The sequence below is a fragment of the Lissotriton helveticus genome, chromosome 3_2 (assembly GCF_964261635.1).
Source record: "Lissotriton helveticus chromosome 3_2, aLisHel1.1, whole genome shotgun sequence".
In the NCBI taxonomy this organism is placed as follows: domain Eukaryota; kingdom Metazoa; phylum Chordata; class Amphibia; order Caudata; family Salamandridae; genus Lissotriton; species Lissotriton helveticus.
Window position 1 is genome coordinate 413,457,005 of NC_136062.1, and position 20,885 is coordinate 413,477,889.

Genomic DNA, 20,885 nt, shown 5'->3' on the forward strand with positions numbered 1-20,885 from the left:
ATGTGTCATGTGATGTCATGTGTCATGTGTCGTCATGTGTCATGTGTTGTCTTGTGGTGTCATGTGTCATCATGTGTTTCGTGTCACGTGGTGTCATGTGTCATGAGGTGTCATGTGGTGTCATGTGTCATGTGTCATGTATCGTCATGTGTCATGTGATGTCATGTGTCATGTGTCATGTGTTGTCATGTGTCATGTGGTGTCATGTATCGTCATGTGTCATGTGATGTCATATGTCATGTGTTGTCATGTGATGTCATGTGTCATGTGGTGTCATGTGTCATGTGGTATCATGTGTCATGTATCGTCATGTGCCATGTGTCATGTGTTGTCATGTGATGTCATGTGTCATGTGGTGTCATGTGTCATGTGATGTCATGTGTCATGTGTCATGTGGTGTCATGTGATGTCATGTGTCATGTGGTGTCATGTGTCATCATGTGTCATGTGTTGTCACGTGGTGTCATCACATGTCTTGTGTCATGTGGTGTCATGTGTCATGAGGTGTCATGTGGTGTCATGTGTCATGTATCGTCATGTGTCATGTGATGTCATGTGTCATGTGGTGTCATGTGTCATGTATCATCATGTGTCATGTGGTGTCATGTGGTGTCATGTGTCATCACGTGTCTTGTGTCACGTGGTGTCATGTGTCATGAGGTATCATGTGGTGTCATGTGTCATGTGTCATGTATCATCATGTGTCATGTGATGTCATGTGTCATGTGATGTCATGTGTCATGTGGTGACATGTGTGTCATTTGTCATGTATCGTCATGTGTCGTGATGTCATGTGTCATGTGTTGTCATGTGATGTCATGTGTCATGTGGTGTCATGTGTCATGTGGTGTCATGTGTCATGTATCATGTGGAGTCATATGTCATGTGTCAAAAAATGTATATATCTAGAGGAGCTTACTGTAATATTACTAATGCTTACTGAACTCTGTACCTTTCCGAGCACGAGCTGAATGCTAATTGGCTGTCAACTGTCTGTCAATACTCCAACCAGAAAGTGTTGGCAGCCATCTTGTGCCTCAGTAGACTGAGGCACAAGAAAGCAGAAAAACAAACGTGTAAAACGCAAAAAGGGGGCAGTGTAGAAACACCCTGCCCCCTAGGCCTGCTCTGGGTGTTTCACAAGGACCCCAAAGGCCCCCCCCAAATTTTGTGGTGTCATGTGTGTCATGTGTCATCACGTGTCATGTGTCATGTGATGTCATGTGTCATGTGGTGTCATGTGTCATGTGATGTCATGTGTCATGTGGTATCATGTGGTGTCATGTGTCATCATGTGTTGCCATGTGACGTCATGTGTCATGTGATGTCATGTGGTGTCATGTGGTGTCGTGTCATTACATGTCATGTGTCATGTGGTGTCATGTGTCATGTGGTGTCATGTGTCATGTGATGTCATGTGTCATGTGTTGTCATGTGTCATGTGGTGTCATGTGTCATGTGATGTCATGTGTCATGAGGTGTCATGTGGTATCATGTGTCATGTGATGTCATGTGTCATGTGGTGACATGTGGTGTCATGTCTCATATATCGTCATGTGTCATGTGATGTCATGTGTCATGTGTTGTCATGTGATGTCATGTGTCATATGGTGTCATTTGTCATGTGTCATATGTCATCATGTGTCATGTGTTGTCATGTGGTGTCATGTGGTGACATGTCATGTGTCATGTGTCAAGTGGTGTCATGTGTCATGTGCTGTCATGTGCTGTCATGTGTCATGTGGTGTCAAAAGTCATGTGTCGTCATGTGTCATGTGGTGTCATGTGGTGTCATTTGTCATCATGTGTTGTCATGTGTCATCATGTGGTGCCATGTGATGTCATGTGTCATCATGTGTCATGTGTTGTCATATGGTGTCATGTGTCATCACGTGTCATGTGTCATGTGGTGTCACGTATCATGTGGTGTCATGTATCATATAGTGTCATGTGTCATGTGATGTCATGTGTCATGTGTTGTCATGTGATGTCATGTGTCATGTGGTGTCATGTGTCATGTGATGTCATGCGGTGTCATGTGTCATGTGGTGCCAAGTGTCATGTGGTGTCATGTATCGTCATGTGTCATGTGATGTCATGTGTCATGTGTTGTCATGTGATGTCATGTGTCATGTGGTGTCATGTGTCATGTGATGTGTCATGTGGTGTCATGTGTCATCATGTGTCATATGGTGTCATGTGTCATCACATGTCATGTGTCATGTGGTGTCATGTGTTTTGTGGTGTCATGTGTCATGTATCGTCATGTGTCGTGATGTCATGTGTCATGTGTTGTCATGTGATGTCATGTGTCATGTGGTGTCATGTGGTGTCATGTGTCATGTATCGTCATGTGTCATGTGATGTCATGTGTCATGTGTTGTCATGTGATGTCATGTGTCATGTGATGTCATGTGTCATGTGATGTCATGTGTCATGTGTCGTCATGTGTCATCATGTGTCATGTGTTGTCTTGTGGTGTCATGTGTCATCACGTGTCTTGTGTCACGTGGTGTCATGAGGTGTCATGTGGTGTCATGTGTCATGTGTCATGTATCGTCATGTGTCATGTGATGTGTCATGTGTCATGTGGTGTCACGTGTCATGTATCGTCATGTGTCATGTGATGTCATGTGTCATGTGTTGTCATGTGATGTCATGTGTCATGTGGTATCATGTGTCATGTGGTATCATGTGTCATGTATCGTCATGTGTCATGTGTTGTCATGTGATGTCATGTGTCATGTGGTGTCATGTGTCATGTGATGTCATGTGTCATGTGGTGTCATGTGATGTCATGTGTCATGTGGTGTCATGTGTCATCATGTGTCATGTATTGTCACGTGGTGTCATGAGCTGAATGTGTCATGTGGTGTCAAGTGTCATGAGGTGTCATGTGGTGTCATGTGTCATGTATCGTCATGTGTCATGTGATGTCATGTGTCATGTGGTGACATGTGGTGTCATGTGTCATGTATCATCATGTATCATGTGTCATGTGATGTCATGTGTCATGTGTTGTTATGTATCATGTGATGTCATGTGTCATGTGTTGCCATGTGATGTCATGTGTCATGTGGTGTCATGTGTCATGTATCGTCATGTGTCATGTGATATCATGTGTCATGTGTCATGTGTTGCCAAGTGTCATGTGGTGTCATGTGTCATGTATCGTCATGTGTCATGTGATGTCATATGTCATGTGTTGTCATGTGATGTCATGTGTCATGTGGTGTCATGTGATGTCATGTGTCATGTGGTGTCATGTGTCATCATGTGTCATATGGTGTCATGTGTCATCACGTGTCATGTTTAATGTATCGTCATGTGTCATGTGATGTCATGTGTCATGTGTTGTCATGTGATGTCATGTGTCATGTGGTGTCATGTGGTGTCATGTGTCATGTATCATCATGTGTCATGTGATGTCATGTGTCATGTGTTGTCATGTGATGTCATGTGTCATGTGGTGTCATGTGTCATGTGATGTCATGTGTCATGTGATGTCATGTGTCATGTGTTGTCATGTGGTGTCATGGGTCATGTGGTGTCATGTATCGTCATGTGTCATGTGATGTCATGTGTCACGTGTTGTCATGTGGTGTCATGAGTCATCACGTGTCTTGTGTCACATGGTGTCATGTGTCATGAGGTGTCATGTGGTGTCATGTGTCATGTGTCATGTGATGTCATGTGTCATGTGATGTCATGTGTCATGTGGTGACATGTGGTGTCATGTGTCATGTATCATCATGTGTCATGTGGTGTCATGTATTGACATGATGTCATGTGTCATGTGGTGTCATGTGTCATGTGGAGTCATATGTCATGTTTCAAAAAATGTATATATCTAGAGGAGCTTACTGTAAGATTACTGTAAGCTTACTGTACTCTGTACCTTTCTGAGCACGAGCTGAATGCTAATTGGCTGTCAACTGTCTGTCAATACTCCAAACCAGAAAGTGTTGGCAGCCATCTTGTGCCTCGGTAGACTGAGGCACAAGAAAGCAGAAAAACAAACATGTAAAATGCAAAAAGGGGGCAGGGTAGAAACACCCTGCCCCCTAGGCCTGCTCTGGGTGTTTCACAAGGACCCCAAAGGCCCCCCCCAAATTTTGTGGTGTCATGTGTGTCATGTGTCATCATGTGTCATGTGTCATGTGATGTCATGTGTCATGTGGTGTCATGTGTCATGTGATGTCATGTGTCATGTGGTGTCATGTGGTGTCATGTGTCATCATGTGTTGCCATGTGACGTCATGTGTCATGTGATGTCATGTGGTGTCATGTGGTGTCGTGTCATTACGTGTCATGTGTCATGTGGTGTCATGTGTCATGTGGTGTCATGTGTCATGTGATGTCATGTGTTGTCATGTGTTGTCATGTGTCATGTGGTGTCATGTGTCATGTGATGTCATGTGTCATGAGGTGTCATGTGGTGTCATGTGTCATGTGTCATGTGATGTCATGTGTCATGTGGTGACATGTGGTGTCATGTCTCATGTATCGTCATGTGTCATGTGATGTCATGTGTCATGTGTTGTCATGTGATGTCATGTGTCATATGGTGTCATGTGTCATGTGGTGTCATGTGTCATATGTCATCATGTGTCATGTGTTGTCATGTGGTGTCATGTGGTGACATGTCATGTGTCATGTGTCAAGTGGTGTCATGTGTCATGTGCTGTCATGTGCTGTCATGTGTCATGTGTCATGTGGTGTCATATGTCATGTGTCGTCATGTGTCATGTGGTGTCATGTGGTGTCATTTGTCATCATGTGTTGTCATGTGTCATCATGTGGTGTCATGTGACGTCATGTGTCATCATGTGTCATGTGTTGTCATATGGTGTCATGTGTCATCATGTGTCATGTGTCATGTGGTGTCACGTATCATGTGGTGTCATGTATCATATAGTGTCATGTGTCATGTGATGTCATGTGTCATGTGTTATCATGTGATGTCATGTGTCATGTGGTATCATGTGTCATGTGATGTCATGTGTCATGCGGTGTCATGTGTCATGTGTCATGTGGTGCCAAGTGTCATGTGGTGTCATGTGTCATGTATCGTCATGTGTCATGTGTCATGTGATCTCATGTGTCATGTGTTGTCATGTGATGTCATGTGTCATGTGGTGTCATGTGTCATGTGATGTCATGTGTCATGTGGTGTCATGTGTCATCATGTGTCATATGGTGTCATGTGTCATCACGTGTCATGTGTCATATGGTGTCATGTGTTTTGTGGTGTCATGTGTCATGTATCGTCATGTGTCATGTGATGTCATGTGTCATGTGTTGTCATGTGATGTCATGTGTCATGTGGTGTCATGTGGTGTCATGTGTCATGTATCGTCATGTGTCATGTGATGTCATGTGTCATGTGTTGTCATGTGATGTCATGTGATATCATGTGTCATGTTATGTCATGTGTCATGTGTCGTCATGTATCATCATGTGTCATGTATTGTCTTGTGGTGTCATGTGTCATCACGTGTCTTGTGTCACATGGTGTCATGAGGTGTCATGTGGTGTCATGTGTCATGTGTCATGTATCGTCATGTGATGTGTCATGTGTCATGTGGTGTCACGTGTCATGTATCGTCATGTGTCATGTGATGTCATGTGTCATGTGTTGTCATGTGATGTCATGTGTCATGTGGTGTCATGTGTCATGTGGTATCATGTGTCATGTATCGTCATGTGTTATGTGTTGTCATGTGATGTCATGTGTCATGTGGTGTCATGTGTCATGTCATGTGTCATGTGGTGTCATGTGTCATGAGGTGTCATGTGGTGTCATGTGTCATGAGGTGTCATGTGGTGTCATGTGTCATGTGGTGACATGTGGTGTCATGTATCATCATGTGTCATGTGATGTCATGTGTCATGTGTTGTCATGTATCATGTGATGTCATGTGTCATGTGTTGTCATGTGATGTCATGTGTCATGTGGTGTCATGTGTCATGTGATGTCATGTGTCATGCGGTGTCATGTGTCATGTGTTGCCAAGTGTCATGTGGTGTCATGTGTCATGTATCGTCATGTGTCATGTGATGTCATGTGTCATGTGTTGTCATGTGATGTCATGTGTCATGTGGTGTCATGTGTCATGTGATGTCATGTGTCATGTGTCGTCATGTGTCATGTGTTGTCTTGTGATGTCATATGTCATCACGTGTCTTGTGTCACGTGGTGTCATGTGTCATGAGGTGTCATGTGGTGTCATGTGTCATGTGTCATGTATCGTCATGTGTCATGTGATGTCATGTGTCATGTGTCATGTGTTGTCATGTGTCATGTGGTGTCATGTGTCATGTATCGTCATGTGTCATGTGATGTCATGTGTCATGTGTTGTCATGTGATGTCATGTGTCATGTGGTGTCATGTGTCATGTGGTATCATGTGTCATGTATCGTCATGTGTCATGTGTCATGTGTTGTCATGTGATGTCATGTGTCATGTGGTGTCATGTGTCATGTGATGTCATGTGTCATGTGATGTCATGTGTCATGTGGTGTCATGTGTCATCATGTGTCATGTGTTGTCACGTGGTGTCATCACATGTCTTGTGTCATGTGTTGTCTTGTGGTGTCATGTGTCATCACGTGTCTTGTGTCACGTGGTGTCATGAGGTGTCATGTGGTGTCATGTGTCATGTGTCATGTATCGTCATGTGATGTGTCATGTGTCATGTGGTGTCACGTGTCATGTATCGTCATGTGTCATGTGATGTCATGTGTCATGTGTTGTCATGTGATGTCATGTGTCATGTGGTGTCATGTGTCATGTGGTATCATGTGTCATGTATCGTCATGTGTCATGTGTCATGTGTCATGAGGTGTCATGTGGTGTCATGTGTCATGTATCGTCATGTGTCATGTGATGTCATGTGTCATGTGGTGTCATGTGTCATGTGTCATGTATTGTCATGTGTCATGTGATGTCATGTGTCATGTGTCATGTGTTGTCATGTGTCATGTGGTGTCATGTGTCATGTATCGTCATGTGATGTCATGTGTCATGTGTTGTCATGTGATGTCATGTGTCATGTGGTGCCATGTGTCATGTGGTATCATATGTCATGTATCGTCATGTGTCATGTGTCATGTGTTGTCATGTGATGTCATGTGTCATGTGGTGTCATGTGATGTCATGTGTCATGTGTTGTCATGTGTCATGTGGTGTCATGTGATGTCATGTGTCATGTGGTGTCATGTGTCATCATGTGTCATGTGTTGTCACGTGGTGTCATCACATGTCTTGTGTCATGTGGTGTCATGTGTCATGAGGTGTCATGTGGTGTCATGTGTCATGTATCGTCATGTGTCATGTGATGTCATGTGTCATGTGGTGTCATGTGTCATGTATCATCATGTGTCATGTGGTGTCATGTGGTGTCATGTGTCATCACCTGTCTTGTGTCACGTGGTGTCATGTGTCATGAGGTATCATGTGGTGTCATGTGTCATGTGTCATGTATCGTCATGTGTCATGTGATGTCATGTGTCATGTGATGTCATGTGTCATGTGGTGACATGTGGTGTCATGTGTCATGTATCGTCATGTGTCGTGATGTCATGTGTCATGTGTTGTCATGTGATGTCATGTGTCATGTGGTGTCATGTGTCATGTGGTGTCATGTGTCATGTATCATGTGGAGTCATATGTCATGTGTCAAAAAATGTATATATCTAGAGGAGCTTACTGTAATATTACTAAAAGCTTACTGTACTCTGTACCTTTCTGAGCACGAGCTGAATGCTAATTGGCTGTCAACTGTCTGTCAATACTCCAACCAGAAAGTGTTGGCAGCCATCTTGTGCCTCGGTAGACTGAGGCACAAGAAAGCAGAAAAACAAACGTGTAAAACGCAAAAAGGGGGCAGGGTAGAAACACCCTGCCCCCTAGGCCTGCTCTGGGTGTTTCACAAGGACCCCAAAGGCCCCCCCCAAAATTTTTGGGGGGACAAAAACCACGGGGGACGAGTACCATACGAGTCCTGTAAGCTTACTGTAAGCTTACTGTACTATGTACCTGCGCGAGCTGAATGCTAATTGGCTATCAACTGTCTGTCAACACTCCAAACCAGGAAGTGTTGGCCGCCATCTTGTGCCTCGGTAGACTGAGGCACAAGAAAGCAGAAAAACAAACAAGTAGAACGCAAAAAGGGGGCAGGGTAGAAACCCCCTGACCCCCTAGGCCTGCTCAGGGATCCCACAAGGACCCACAAGGCCCCCCATTATTTTTTTTTACGAAAACTGCAGAGTACGAGTACTGTACAAGCACAGTAAGCTTACTGTAAGCTTACTGTAATCTGTACCTTCCCGAGCATGAGCTGAATGTTAATTGGCTGTCAACTGTCTGTAAACACTCCAAACAATCATGTGTCATGTGTTGTCATGTGGTGTCATGTGTCATCACGTGTCATGTGATGTCATGTGTCATGTGGTGTCATGTGTCATGTGATGTCATGTGTCATGTGCTGTCATGTGCTGTCATGTGTCATGTGATGTCATATGTCATGTGTCATCATGTGTCATCTTGTGTCCTGTGGTGTCATGTGGTGTCATGTGTCATCATGTGTTGTCATGTGTCATCATGTAGTGCTATGTGATGTCATGTGTTGTCAGTCATGTGGTGTCATGTGGTATCATGTGTCATCATGTGTCATGTGTTGTCATGTGTTGTTATGTGTCATCACGTGTCATGTATCATGTGGTGTCATGTGGTGTCATGTGTCATCATGTGTTGCCATGTGACGTCATGTGTCATGTGATGTCATGTGGTGTCATGTAGTGTCGTGTCATTACGTGTCATGTGGTGTCATGTGTCATGTGGTGTCATGTGTTATGTGATGTCATGTGTCATGTGTTGTCATGTGTCATGTGGTGTCATGTGTCATGTGATGTGTCATGAGGTGTCATGTGGTGTCATGCGTCATGTGTCATGTGATGACATGTGGTGTCATGTCTCATGTATCGTCATGTGTCATGTGATGTCATGTGTCATGTGTTGTCATGTGATGTCATGTGTCATATGGTGTCATGTGTCATGTGGTGTCATGTGTCATATGTCATCATGTATCATGTGTTGTCATGTGGTGTCATGTGGTGACATGTCATGTGTCATGTGGTATCATGTGTCATGTGCTGTCATGTGCTGTCATGTGTCATGTGTCATGTGGTGTCATATGTCATGTGTCGTCATGTGTCATGTGGTGTCATGTGGTGTCATTTGTCATCATGTGTTGTCATGTGTCATCATGTGGTGCCATGTGACATCATGTGTCATCATGTGTCATGTGTTGTCATATGGTGTCATGTGTCATCACGTGTCATGCGTCATGTGGTGTCACGTATCATGTGGTGTCATGTATCATATAGTGTCATGTGTCATGTGATGTCATGTGTCATGTGTTGTCATGTGCTGTCATGTGTCATGTGGTATCATGTGTCATGTGATGTCATGTGTCATGCGGTGTCATGTGTCATGTGTCATGTGGTGCCAAGTGTCATGTGGTGTCATGTGTCATGTATCGTCATGTGTCATGTGATGTCATGTGTCATGTGTTGTCATGTGATGTCATGTGTCATGTGGTGTCATGTGTCATTAGATGTCATGTGTCATGTGGTGTCATGTGTCATCATGTGTCATATGGTGTCATGTGTCATCACGTGTCATGTGTCATGTGGTGTCATGTGTTTTGTGGTATCATGTGTCATGTATCGTCATGTGTCATGTGATGTCATGTGTCGTGTTGTCATGTGATGTCATGTATCATGTGGTGTCATGTGGTGTCATGTGTCATGTATCGTCATGTGTCATGTGATGTCATGTGTCATGTGTTGTCATGTGATGTCATGTGTCATGTGATGTCATGTGTCATGTGATGTCATGTGTCATGTGTCGTCATGTATCATCATGTGTTGTCTTGTGGTGTCATGTGTCATCACGTGTCTTGTGTCACGTGGTGTCATGAGGTGTCATGTGGTGTCATGTGTCGTCATGTGATGTGTCATGTGTCATGTGGTGTCACGTGTCATGTATCGTCATGTGTCATGTGATGTCATGTGTCATGTGTTGTCATGTGATGTCATGTGTCATGTGGTGTCATGTGTCATGTGGTATCATGTGTCATGTATCGTCATGTGTCATGTGTCATGTGTTGTCATGTGATGTCATGTGTCATGTGGTGTCATGTGTCATGTCATGTGTCATGTGTTGTCATGTGTCATGTGGTGTCATGTGATGTCATGTGTCATGTGGTGTCATGTGTCATCATGTGTCATGTATTGTCACGTGGTGTCATGAGCTGAATGTGTCATGTGGTGTCATGTGTCATGAGGTGTCATGTGGTGTCATGTGTCATGTATCATCATGTGTCATGTGATGTCATGTGTCATGTGGTGACATGTGGTGTCATGTGTCATGTATCATCATGTGTCATGTGATGTCATGTGTCATGTGTTGTCATGTATCATGTGATGTCATGTGTCATGTGTTGTCATGTGATGTCATGTGTCATGTGGTGTCATGTGTCATGTGATGTCATGTGTCATGCGGTGTCATGTGTCATGTGTTGCCAAGTGTCATGTGGTGTCATGTGTCATGTATCGTCATGTGTCATGTGATGTCATGTGTCATGTGTTGTCATGTGATGTCATGTGTCATGTGTCATGTGATGTCATGTGTCATGTGTCGTCATGTGTCATGTGTTGTTTTGTGGTGTCATATGTCATCACGTGTCTTGTGTCACGTGGTGTCATGTGTCATGAGGTATCATGTGGTGTCATGTGTCATGTGTCATGTATCGTCATGTGTCATGTGATGTCATGTGTCATGTGTCATGTGTTGTCATGTGTCATGTGGTGTCATGTGTCATGTATCGTCATGTGTCATGTGATGTCATGTGTCATGTGTTGTCATGTGATGTCCTGTGTCATGTGGTGTCATGTGTCATGTGGTATCATGTGTCATGTATCGTCATGTGTCATGTGTTGTCATGTGATATCATGTGTCATGTGGTGTCATGTGTCATGTGATGTCATGTGTCATGTGATGTCATGTGTTATGTGGTGTCATGTGTCATCATGTGTCATGTGTTGTCACGTGGCATGTGGTGTCATGTGTCATCATGTGTCATGTGTTGTCACGTGGTGTCATCACATGTCTTGTGTCATGTGGTGTCATGTGTCATGAGGTGTCATGTGGTGTCATGTGTCATGTATCGTCATGTGTCATGTGATGTCATGTGTCATGTGGTGTCATGTATCATCATGTGTCATGTGGTGTCATGTGGTGTCATGTGTCATCACGTGTCTTGTGTCACGTGGTGTCATGTGTCATGAGGTATCATGTGGTGTCATGTGTCATGTGTCATGTATCATCATGTGTCATGTGATGTCATGTGTCATGTGATGTCATGTGTCATGTGGTGACATGTGGTGTCATGTGTCATGTATCGTCATGTGTCGTGATGTCATGTGTCATGTGTTGTCATGTGATGTCATGTGTCATGTGGTGTCATGTGTCATGTGGTGTCATGTGTCATGTATCATGTGGAGTCATATGTCATGTGTCAAAAAATGTATATATCTAGAGGAGCTTACTGTAATATTACTAAAAGCTTACTGTACTCTGTACCTTTCCGAGCACGAGCTGAATGCTAATTGGCTGTCAACTGTCTGTCAATACTCCAACCAGAAAGTGTTGGCAGCCATCTTGTGCCTCGGTAGACTGAGGCACAAGAAAGCAGAAAAACAAATGTGTAAAACGCAAAAAGGGGGCAGGGTAGAAACACCCTGCCCCCTAGGCCTGCTCTGGGTGTTTCACAAGGACCCCAAAGGCCCCCCCCAAAATTTTTGGGGGGACAAAAACCACGGGGGACGAGTACCATACGAGTCCTGTAAGCTTACTGTAAGCTTACTGTACTATGTACCTGCGCGACCTGAATGCTAATTGGCTATCAACTGTCTGTCAACACTCCAAACCAGGAAGTGTTGGCCGCCATCTTGTGCCTCGGTAGACTGAGGCACAAGAAAGCAGAAAAACAAACAAGTAGAATGCAAAAAGGGGGCAGGGTAGAAAGCCCCTGACCCCCTAGGCCTGCTCAGGGATCCCACAAGGACCCACAAGGCCCCCCATTATTTTTTTTACAAAAAACTGCAGAGTACGAGTACTGTACAAGCACAGTAAGCTTACTGTAAGCTTACTGTAATCTGTACCTTCCTGAGCACGAGCTGAATGTTAATTGGCTGTCAACTGTCTGTAAACACTCCAAACAATCATGTGTCATGTGTTGTCATGTGGTGTCATGTGTCATCACGTGTCATGTGATGTCATGTGTCATGTGGTGTCATGTGTCATGTGATGTCATGTGTCATGTGCTGTCATGTGCTGTCATGTGTCATGTGATGTCATATGTCATGTGTCATCATGTGTCATCTTGTGTCCTGTGGTGTCATGTGGTGTCATGTGTCATCATGTGTTGTCATGTGTCATCATGTAGTGCTATGTGATGTCATGTGTTGTCAGTCATGTGGTGTCATGTGGTATCATGTGTCATCATGTGTCATGTGTTGTCATGTGTTGTTATGTGTCATCACGTGTCATGTATCATGTGGTGTCATGTGGTGTCATGTGTCATCATGTGTTGCCATGTGACGTCATGTGTCATGTGATGTCATGTGGTGTCATGTGGTGTCGTGTCATTACGTGTCATGTGGTGTCATGTGTCATGTGGTGTCATGTGTCATGTGATGTCATGTGTCATGTGTTGTCATGTGTCATGTGGTGTCATGTGTCATGTGATGTGTCATGAGGTGTCATGTGGTGTCATGCGTCATGTGTCATGTGATGACATGTGGTGTCATGTCTCATGTATCGTCATGTGTCATGTGATGTCATGTGTCATGTGTTGTCATGTGATGTCATGTGTCATATGGTGTCATGTGTCATGTGGTGTCATGTGTCATGTGATGTCATGTGTCATGTGCTGTCATGTGCTGTCATGTGTCATGTGTCATGTGGTGTCATATGTCATGTGTCATCATGTGTCATCTTGTGTCCTGTGGTGTCATGTGGTGTCATGTGGTGTCATGTGTCATCATGTGTTGTCATGTGTCATCATGTAGTGCCATGTGATGTCATGTGTTGTCAGTCATGTGGTGTCATGTGGTATCATGTGTCATCATGTGTCATGTGTTGTCATGTGGTGTTATGTGTCATCACGTGTCATGTGTCATGTGGTGTCATGTGTCATGTGGTGTCATGTTTCATGTAGTGTCATGTGTCATGTGACATGACATGTGATGTCATGTGTCATGGGGTGTCATGTGTCATGTGATGTCATGTGTCATGTGGTGTCATGTGTCATCATGTGTCATGTGATGCCATGTGTCATCACGTGTCATGTGTTGTCATGTGTCATGTGGTGTCATGTGTCATGTATCATCATGTGTCATGTGATGTCATGTGTCATGTATCATGTGGAGTCATATGTCATGTGTCAAAAAATGTATATATCTAGAGGAGCTTACTGTAATATTACTAAAAGCTTACTGTACTCTGTACCTTTCCGAGCACGAGCTGAATGCTAATTGGCTGTCAACTGTCTGTCAATACTCCAACCAGAAAGTGTTGGCAGCCATCTTGTGCCTCGGTAGACTGAGGCACAAGAAAGCAGAAAAACAAACGTGTAAAACGCAAAAAGGGGGCAGGGTAGAAACACCCTGCCCCCTAGGCCTGCTCTGGGTGTTTCACAAGGACCCCAAAGGCCCCCCCCAAAATTTTTGGGGGGACAAAAACCACGGGGGACGAGTACCATACGAGTCCTGTAAGCTTACTGTAAGCTTACTGTACTATGTACCTGCGCGAGCTGAATGCTAATTGGCTATCAACTGTCTGTCAACACTCCAAACCAGGAAGTGTTGGCCGCCATCTTGTGCCTCGGTAGACTGAGGCACAAGAAAGCAGAAAAACAAACAAGTAGAACGCAAAAAGGGGGCAGGGTAGAAACCCCCTGACCCCCTAGGCCTGCTCAGGGATCCCACAAGGACCCACAAGGCCCCCCATTATTTTTTTTTACGAAAACTGCAGAGTACGAGTACTGTACAAGCACAGTAAGCTTACTGTAAGCTTACTGTAATCTGTACCTTTCCGAGCATGGGCTGAATGTTAATTGGCTGTCAACTGTCTGTAAACACTCCAAACAATCATGTGTCATGTGTTGTCATGTGGTGTCATGTGTCATCACGTGTCATGTGATGTCATGTGTCATGTGGTGTCATGTGTCATGTGATGTCATGTGTCATGTGCTGTCATGTGCTGTCATGTGTCATGTGATGTCATATGTCATGTGTCATCATGTGTCATCTTGTGTCCTGTGGTGTCATGTGGTGTCATGTGTCATCATGTGTTGTCATGTGTCATCATGTAGTGCTATGTGATGTCATGTGTTGTCAGTCATGTGGTGTCATGTGGTATCATGTGTCATCATGTGTCATGTGTTGTCATGTGTTGTTATGTGTCATCACGTGTCATGTATCATGTGGTGTCATGTGGTGTCATGTGTCATCATGTGTTGCCATGTGACGTCATGTGTCATGTGATGTCATGTGGTGTCATGTGGTGTCGTGTCATTACGTGTCATGTGGTGTCATGTGTCATGTGGTGTCATGTGTCATGTGATGTCATGTGTCATGTGTTGTCATGTGTCATGTGGTGTCATGTGTCATGTGATGTGTCATGAGGTGTCATGTGGTGTCATGCGTCATGTGTCATGTGATGACATGTGGTGTCATGTCTCATGTATCGTCATGTGTCATGTGATGTCATGTGTCATGTGTTGTCATGTGATGTCATGTGTCATATGGTGTCATGTGTCATGTGGTGTCATGTGTCATATGTCATCATGTATCATGTGTTGTCATGTGGTGTCATGTGGTGACATGTCATGTGTCATGTGGTATCATGTGTCATGTGCTGTCATGTGCTGTCATGTGTCATGTGTCATGTGGTGTCATATGTCATGTGTCGTCATGTGTCATGTGGTGTCATGTGGTGTCATTTGTCATCATGTGTTGTCATGTGTCATCATGTGGTGCCATGTGACATCATGTGTCATCATGTGTCATGTGTTGTCATATGGTGTCATGTGTCATCACGTGTCATGCGTCATGTGGTGTCACGTATCATGTGGTGTCATGTATCATATAGTGTCATGTGTCATGTGATGTCATGTGTCATGTGTTGTCATGTGCTGTCATGTGTCATGTGGTATCATGTGTCATGTGATGTCATGTGTCATGTGGTGTCATGTGTCATGTGTCATGTGGTGCCAAGTGTCATGTGGTGTCATGTGTCATGTATCGTCATGTGTCATGTGATGTCATGTGTCATGTGTTGTCATGTGATGTCATGTGTCATGTGGTGTCATGTGTCATTAGATGTCATGTGTCATGTGGTGTCATGTGTCATCATGTGTCATATGGTGTCATGTGTCATCACGTGTCATGTGTCATGTGGTGTCATGTGTTTTGTGGTATCATGTGTCATGTATCGTCATGTGTCATGTGATGTCATGTGTCGTGTTGTCATGTGATGTCATGTATCATGTGGTGTCATGTGGTGTCATGTGTCATGTATCGTCATGTGTCATGTGATGTCATGTGTCATGTGTTGTCATGTGATGTCATGTGTCATGTGATGTCATGTGTCATGTGATGTCATGTATCATCATGTGTCATGTGTTGTCTTGTGGTGTCATGTGTCATCACGTGTCTTGTGTCACGTGGTGTCATGAGGTGTCATGTGGTGTCATGTGTCGTCATGTGATGTGTCATGTGTCATGTGGTGTCACGTGTCATGTATCGTCATGTGTCATGTGATGTCATGTGTCATGTGTTGTCATGTGATGTCATGTGTCATGTGGTGTCATGTGTCATGTGGTATCATGTGTCATGTATCGTCATGTGTCATGTGTCATGTGTTGTCATATGATGTCATGTGTCATGTGGTGTCATGTGTCATGTCATGTGTCATGTGTTGTCATGTGTCATGTGGTGTCATGTGATGTCATGTGTCATGTGGTGTCATGTGTCATCATGTGTCATGTATTGTCACGTGGTGTCATGAGCTGAATGTGTCATGTGGTGTCATGTGTCATGAGGTGTCATGTGGTGTCATGTGTCATGTATCATCATGTGTCATGTGATGTCATGTGTCATGTGGTGACATGTGGTGTCATGTGTCATGTATCATCATGTGTCATGTGATGTCATGTGTCATGTGTTGTCATGTATCATGTGATGTCATGTGTCATGTGTTGTCATGTGATGTCATGTGTCATGTGGTGTCATGTGTCATGTGATGTCATGTGTCATGCGGTGTCATGTGTCATGTGTTGCCAAGTGTCATGTGGTGTCATGTGTCATGTATCGTCATGTGTCATGTGATGTCATGTGTCATGTGTTGTCATGTGATGTCATGTGTCATGTGTCATGTGATGTCATGTGTCATGTGTCGTCATGTGTCATGTGTTGTTTTGTGGTGTCATATGTCATCACGTGTCTTGTGTCACGTGGTGTCATGTGTCATGAGGTATCATGTGGTGTCATGTGTCATGTGTCATGTATCGTCATGTGTCATGTGATGTCATGTGTCATGTGTCATGTGTTGTCATGTGTCATGTGGTGTCATGTGTCATGTATCGTCATGTGTCATGTGATGTCATGTGGCATGTGGTGTCATGTGTCATGTGGTATCATGTGTCATGTATCGTCATGTGTCATGTGTTGTCATGTGATATCATGTGTCATGTGGTGTCATGTGTCATGTGGTGTCATGTGTCATCATGTGTCATGTGTTGTCACGTGGCATGTGGTGTCATGTGTCATCATGTGTCATGTGTTGTCACGTGGTGTCATCACATGTCTTGTGTCATGTGGTGTCATGTGTCATGAGGTGTCATGTGGTGTCATGTGTCATGTATCGTCATGTGTCATGTGATGTCATGTGTCATGTGGTGTCATGTGTCATGTATCATCATGTGTCATGTGGTGTCATGTGGTGTCATGTGTCATCACGTGTCTTGTGTCACGTGGTGTCATGTGTCATGAGGTATCATGTGGTGTCATGTGTCATGTGTCATGTATCATCATGTGTCATGTGATGTCATGTGTCATGTGATGTCATGTGTCATGTGGTGACATGTGGTGTCATGTGTCATGTATCGTCATGTGTCGTGATGTCATGTGTCATGTGTTGTCATGTGATGTCATGTGTCATGTGGTGTCATGTGTCATGTGGTGTCATGTGTCATGTATCATGTGGAGTCATATGTCATGTGTCAAAAAATGTATATATCTAGAGGAGCTTACTGTAATATTACTAAAAGCTTACTGTACTCTGTACCTTTCCGAGCACGAGCTGAATGCTAATTGGCTGTCAACTGTCTGTCAATACTCCAACCAGAAAGTGTTGGCAGCCATCTTGTGCCTCGGTAGACTGAGGCACAAGAAAGCAGAAAAACAAATGTGTAAAACGCAAAAAGGGGGCAGGGTAGAAACACCCTGCCCCCTAGGCCTGCTCTGGGTATTTCACAAGGACCCCAAAGGCCCCCCCCAAAATTTTTGGGGGGACAAAAACCACGGGGGACGAGTACCATACGAGTCCTGTAAGCTTACTGTAAGCTTACTGTACTATGTACCTGCGCGACCTGAATGCTAATTGGCTATCAACTGTCTGTCAACACTCCAAACCAGGAAGTGTTGGCCGCCATCTTGTGCCTCGGTAGACTGAGGCACAAGAAAGCAGAAAAACAAACAAGTAGAACGCAAAAAGGGGGCAGGGTAGAAAGCCCCTGACCCCCTAGGCCTGCTCAGGGATCCCACAAGGACCCACAAGGCCCCCCATTATTTTTTTTTACAAAAAACTGCAGAGTACGAGTACTGTACAAGCACAGTAAGCTTACTGTAAGCTTACTGTAATCTGTACCTTCCTGAGCACGAGCTGAATGTTAATTGGCTGTCAACTGTCTGTAAACACTCCAAACAATCATGTGTCATGTGTTGTCATGTGGTGTCATGTGTCATCACGTGTCATGTGATGTCATGTGTCATGTGGTGTCATGTGTCATGTGATGTCATGTGTCATGTGCTGTCATGTGCTGTCATGTGTCATGTGTCATGTGGTGTCATATGTCATGTGTCATCATGTGTCATCTTGTGTCCTGTGGTGTCATGTGGTGTCATGTGGTGTCATGTGTCATCATGTGTTGTCATGTGTCATCATGTAGTGCCATGTGATGTCATGTGTTGTCAGTCATGTGGTGTCATGTGGTATCATGTGTCATCATGTGTCATGTGTTGTCATGTGGTGTTATGTGTCATCACGTGTCATGTGTCATGTGGTGTCATGTGTCATGTGGTGTCATGTTTCATGTAGTGTCATGTGTCATGTGACATGACATGTGATGTCATGTGTCATGGGGTGTCATGTGTCATGTGATGTCATGTGTCATGTGGTGTCATGTGTCATCATGTGTCATGTGATGTCATGTGTCATCACGTGTCATGTGTTGTCATGTGTCATGTGGTGTCATGTGTCATGTATCATCATGTGTCATGTGATGTCATGTGTCATGTGTTGTCATGTGATGTCATGTGTCATGTGGTGTCATGTGTCATGTGGTGTCATGTGTCATGTATCGTCATGTGTCATGTGGTGTCATATGTCATGTGTCATCATGTGTCATCTTGTGTCCTGTGGTGTCATGTGGTGTCATGTGGTGTCATGTGTCATCATGTGTTGTCATGTGTCATCATGTAGTGCCATGTGATGTCATGTGTTGTCAGTCATGTGGTGTCATGTGGTATCATGTGTCATCATGTGTCATGTGTTGTCATGTGGTGTTATGTGTCATCACGTGTCATGTGTCATGTGGTGTCATGTGTCATGTGGTGTCATGTTTCATGTAGTGTCATGTGTCATGTGACATGACATGTGATGTCATGTGTCATGGGGTGTCATGTGTCATGTGATGTCATGTGTCATGTGGTGTCATGTGTCATCATGTGTCATGTGATGTCATGTGTCATCACGTGTCATGTGTTGTCATGTGTCATGTGGTGTCATGTGTCATGTATCATCATGTGTCATGTGATGTCATGTGTCATGTGTTGTCATGTGATGTCATGTGTCATGTGGTGTCATGTGTCATGTGGTGTCATGTGTCATGTATCGTCATGTGTCATGTGTCATGTGTTGTCATGTGATGTCATGTGTCATGTGGTGTCATGTGTCATGTGATGTCATGTGTCATGTGTTGTCATGTGTCATGTGGTGTCATGTGATGTCATGTGTCATGTGTTGTCATGTGATGTCATGTGTCATGTGGTGTCATGTGTCATGTGGTGTCATGTGTCATCACGTGTCATGTGTTGTCATGTGTCATGTGGTGTCATGTGTCATGTATCATCATGTGTCATGTGATGTCATGTGTCATGTGTTGTCATGTGATGTCATGTGTCATGTGGTGTCATGTGTCATGTGGTGTCATGTGTCATGTATCGTCATGTGTCATGTGTCATGTGTTGTCATGTGATGTCATGTGTCATGTGGTGTCATGTGTCATGTGATGTCATGTGTCATGTGTTGTCATGTGTCATGTGGTGTCATGTGATGTCATGTGTCATGTGGTGTCATGTGTCATCATGTGTCATGTGTTGTCACGTGGTGTCATGTGTCATCACATGTCTTGTGTCATGTGGTGTCATGTGTCATGAGGTGTCATGTGGTGTCATGTGTCATGTATTGTCCTGTGTCATGTGATGTCATGTGGTGTCATGTGTCATGTGATGTCATGTGTCATATGGTGTCATGTGTCATGTGGTGTCATGTGTCATCATGTATCATGTGTTGTCATGTGGTGTCATGTGTTGTCATGTGGTGTCATGTGGTGACATGTCATGTGTCATGTGTCAAGTGGTGTCATGTGTCATGTGATGTCATGTGTCATGTGCTGTCATGTGCTGTCATGTGTCATGTGTCATGTGGTGTCATATGTCATGTGTCGTCATGTGTCATGTGGTGTCATGTGGTGTCATTTGTCATCATGTGTTGTCATGTGTCATCATGTGGTGCCATGTGACGTCATGTGTCATCATGTGTCATGTGTTGTCATATGGTGTCATGTGTCATCACGTGTCATGTGTCATGTGGTGTCACGTATCATGTGGTGTCATGTATCATATAGTGTCATGTGTCATGTGATGTCATGTGTCATGTGTTGTCATATGTCATGTGGTGTCATGTGTCATGTGATGTCATGTGTCATGTGGTGTCATGTGTCATGTGTCATGTGGTGCCAAGTGTCATGTGATGTCATGTGTCATGTATCATCATGTGTCATGTGATGTCATGTGTCATGTGTTGTCATGTGATGTCATGTGTCATGTGGTGTCATGTGTCATGTGATGTCATGTGTCATGTGGTGTCATGTGTCATCATGTGTCATATGGTGTCATGTGTCATCACGTGTCATGTGTCATGTGGTGTCATGTGTTTTGTGATGTCATGTGTCATGTATCGTCATGTGTCATGTGATGTCATGTGTCATGTGTTGTCATGTGATGTCATGTGTCATGTGGTGTCATGTGGTGTCATGTGTCATGTATCGTCATGTGTCATGTGATGTCATGTGTCATGTGTTGTCATGTGATGTCATGTCATGTGTCATGTGATGTCATGTGTCATGTGTCGTCATGTGTCATCATGTGTCATGTGTTGTCTTGTGGTGTCATGTGTCATCACGTGTCTTGTGTCACGTGGTGTCATGTGTCATGAGGTGTCATGTGGTGTCATGTGTCATGTGTCATG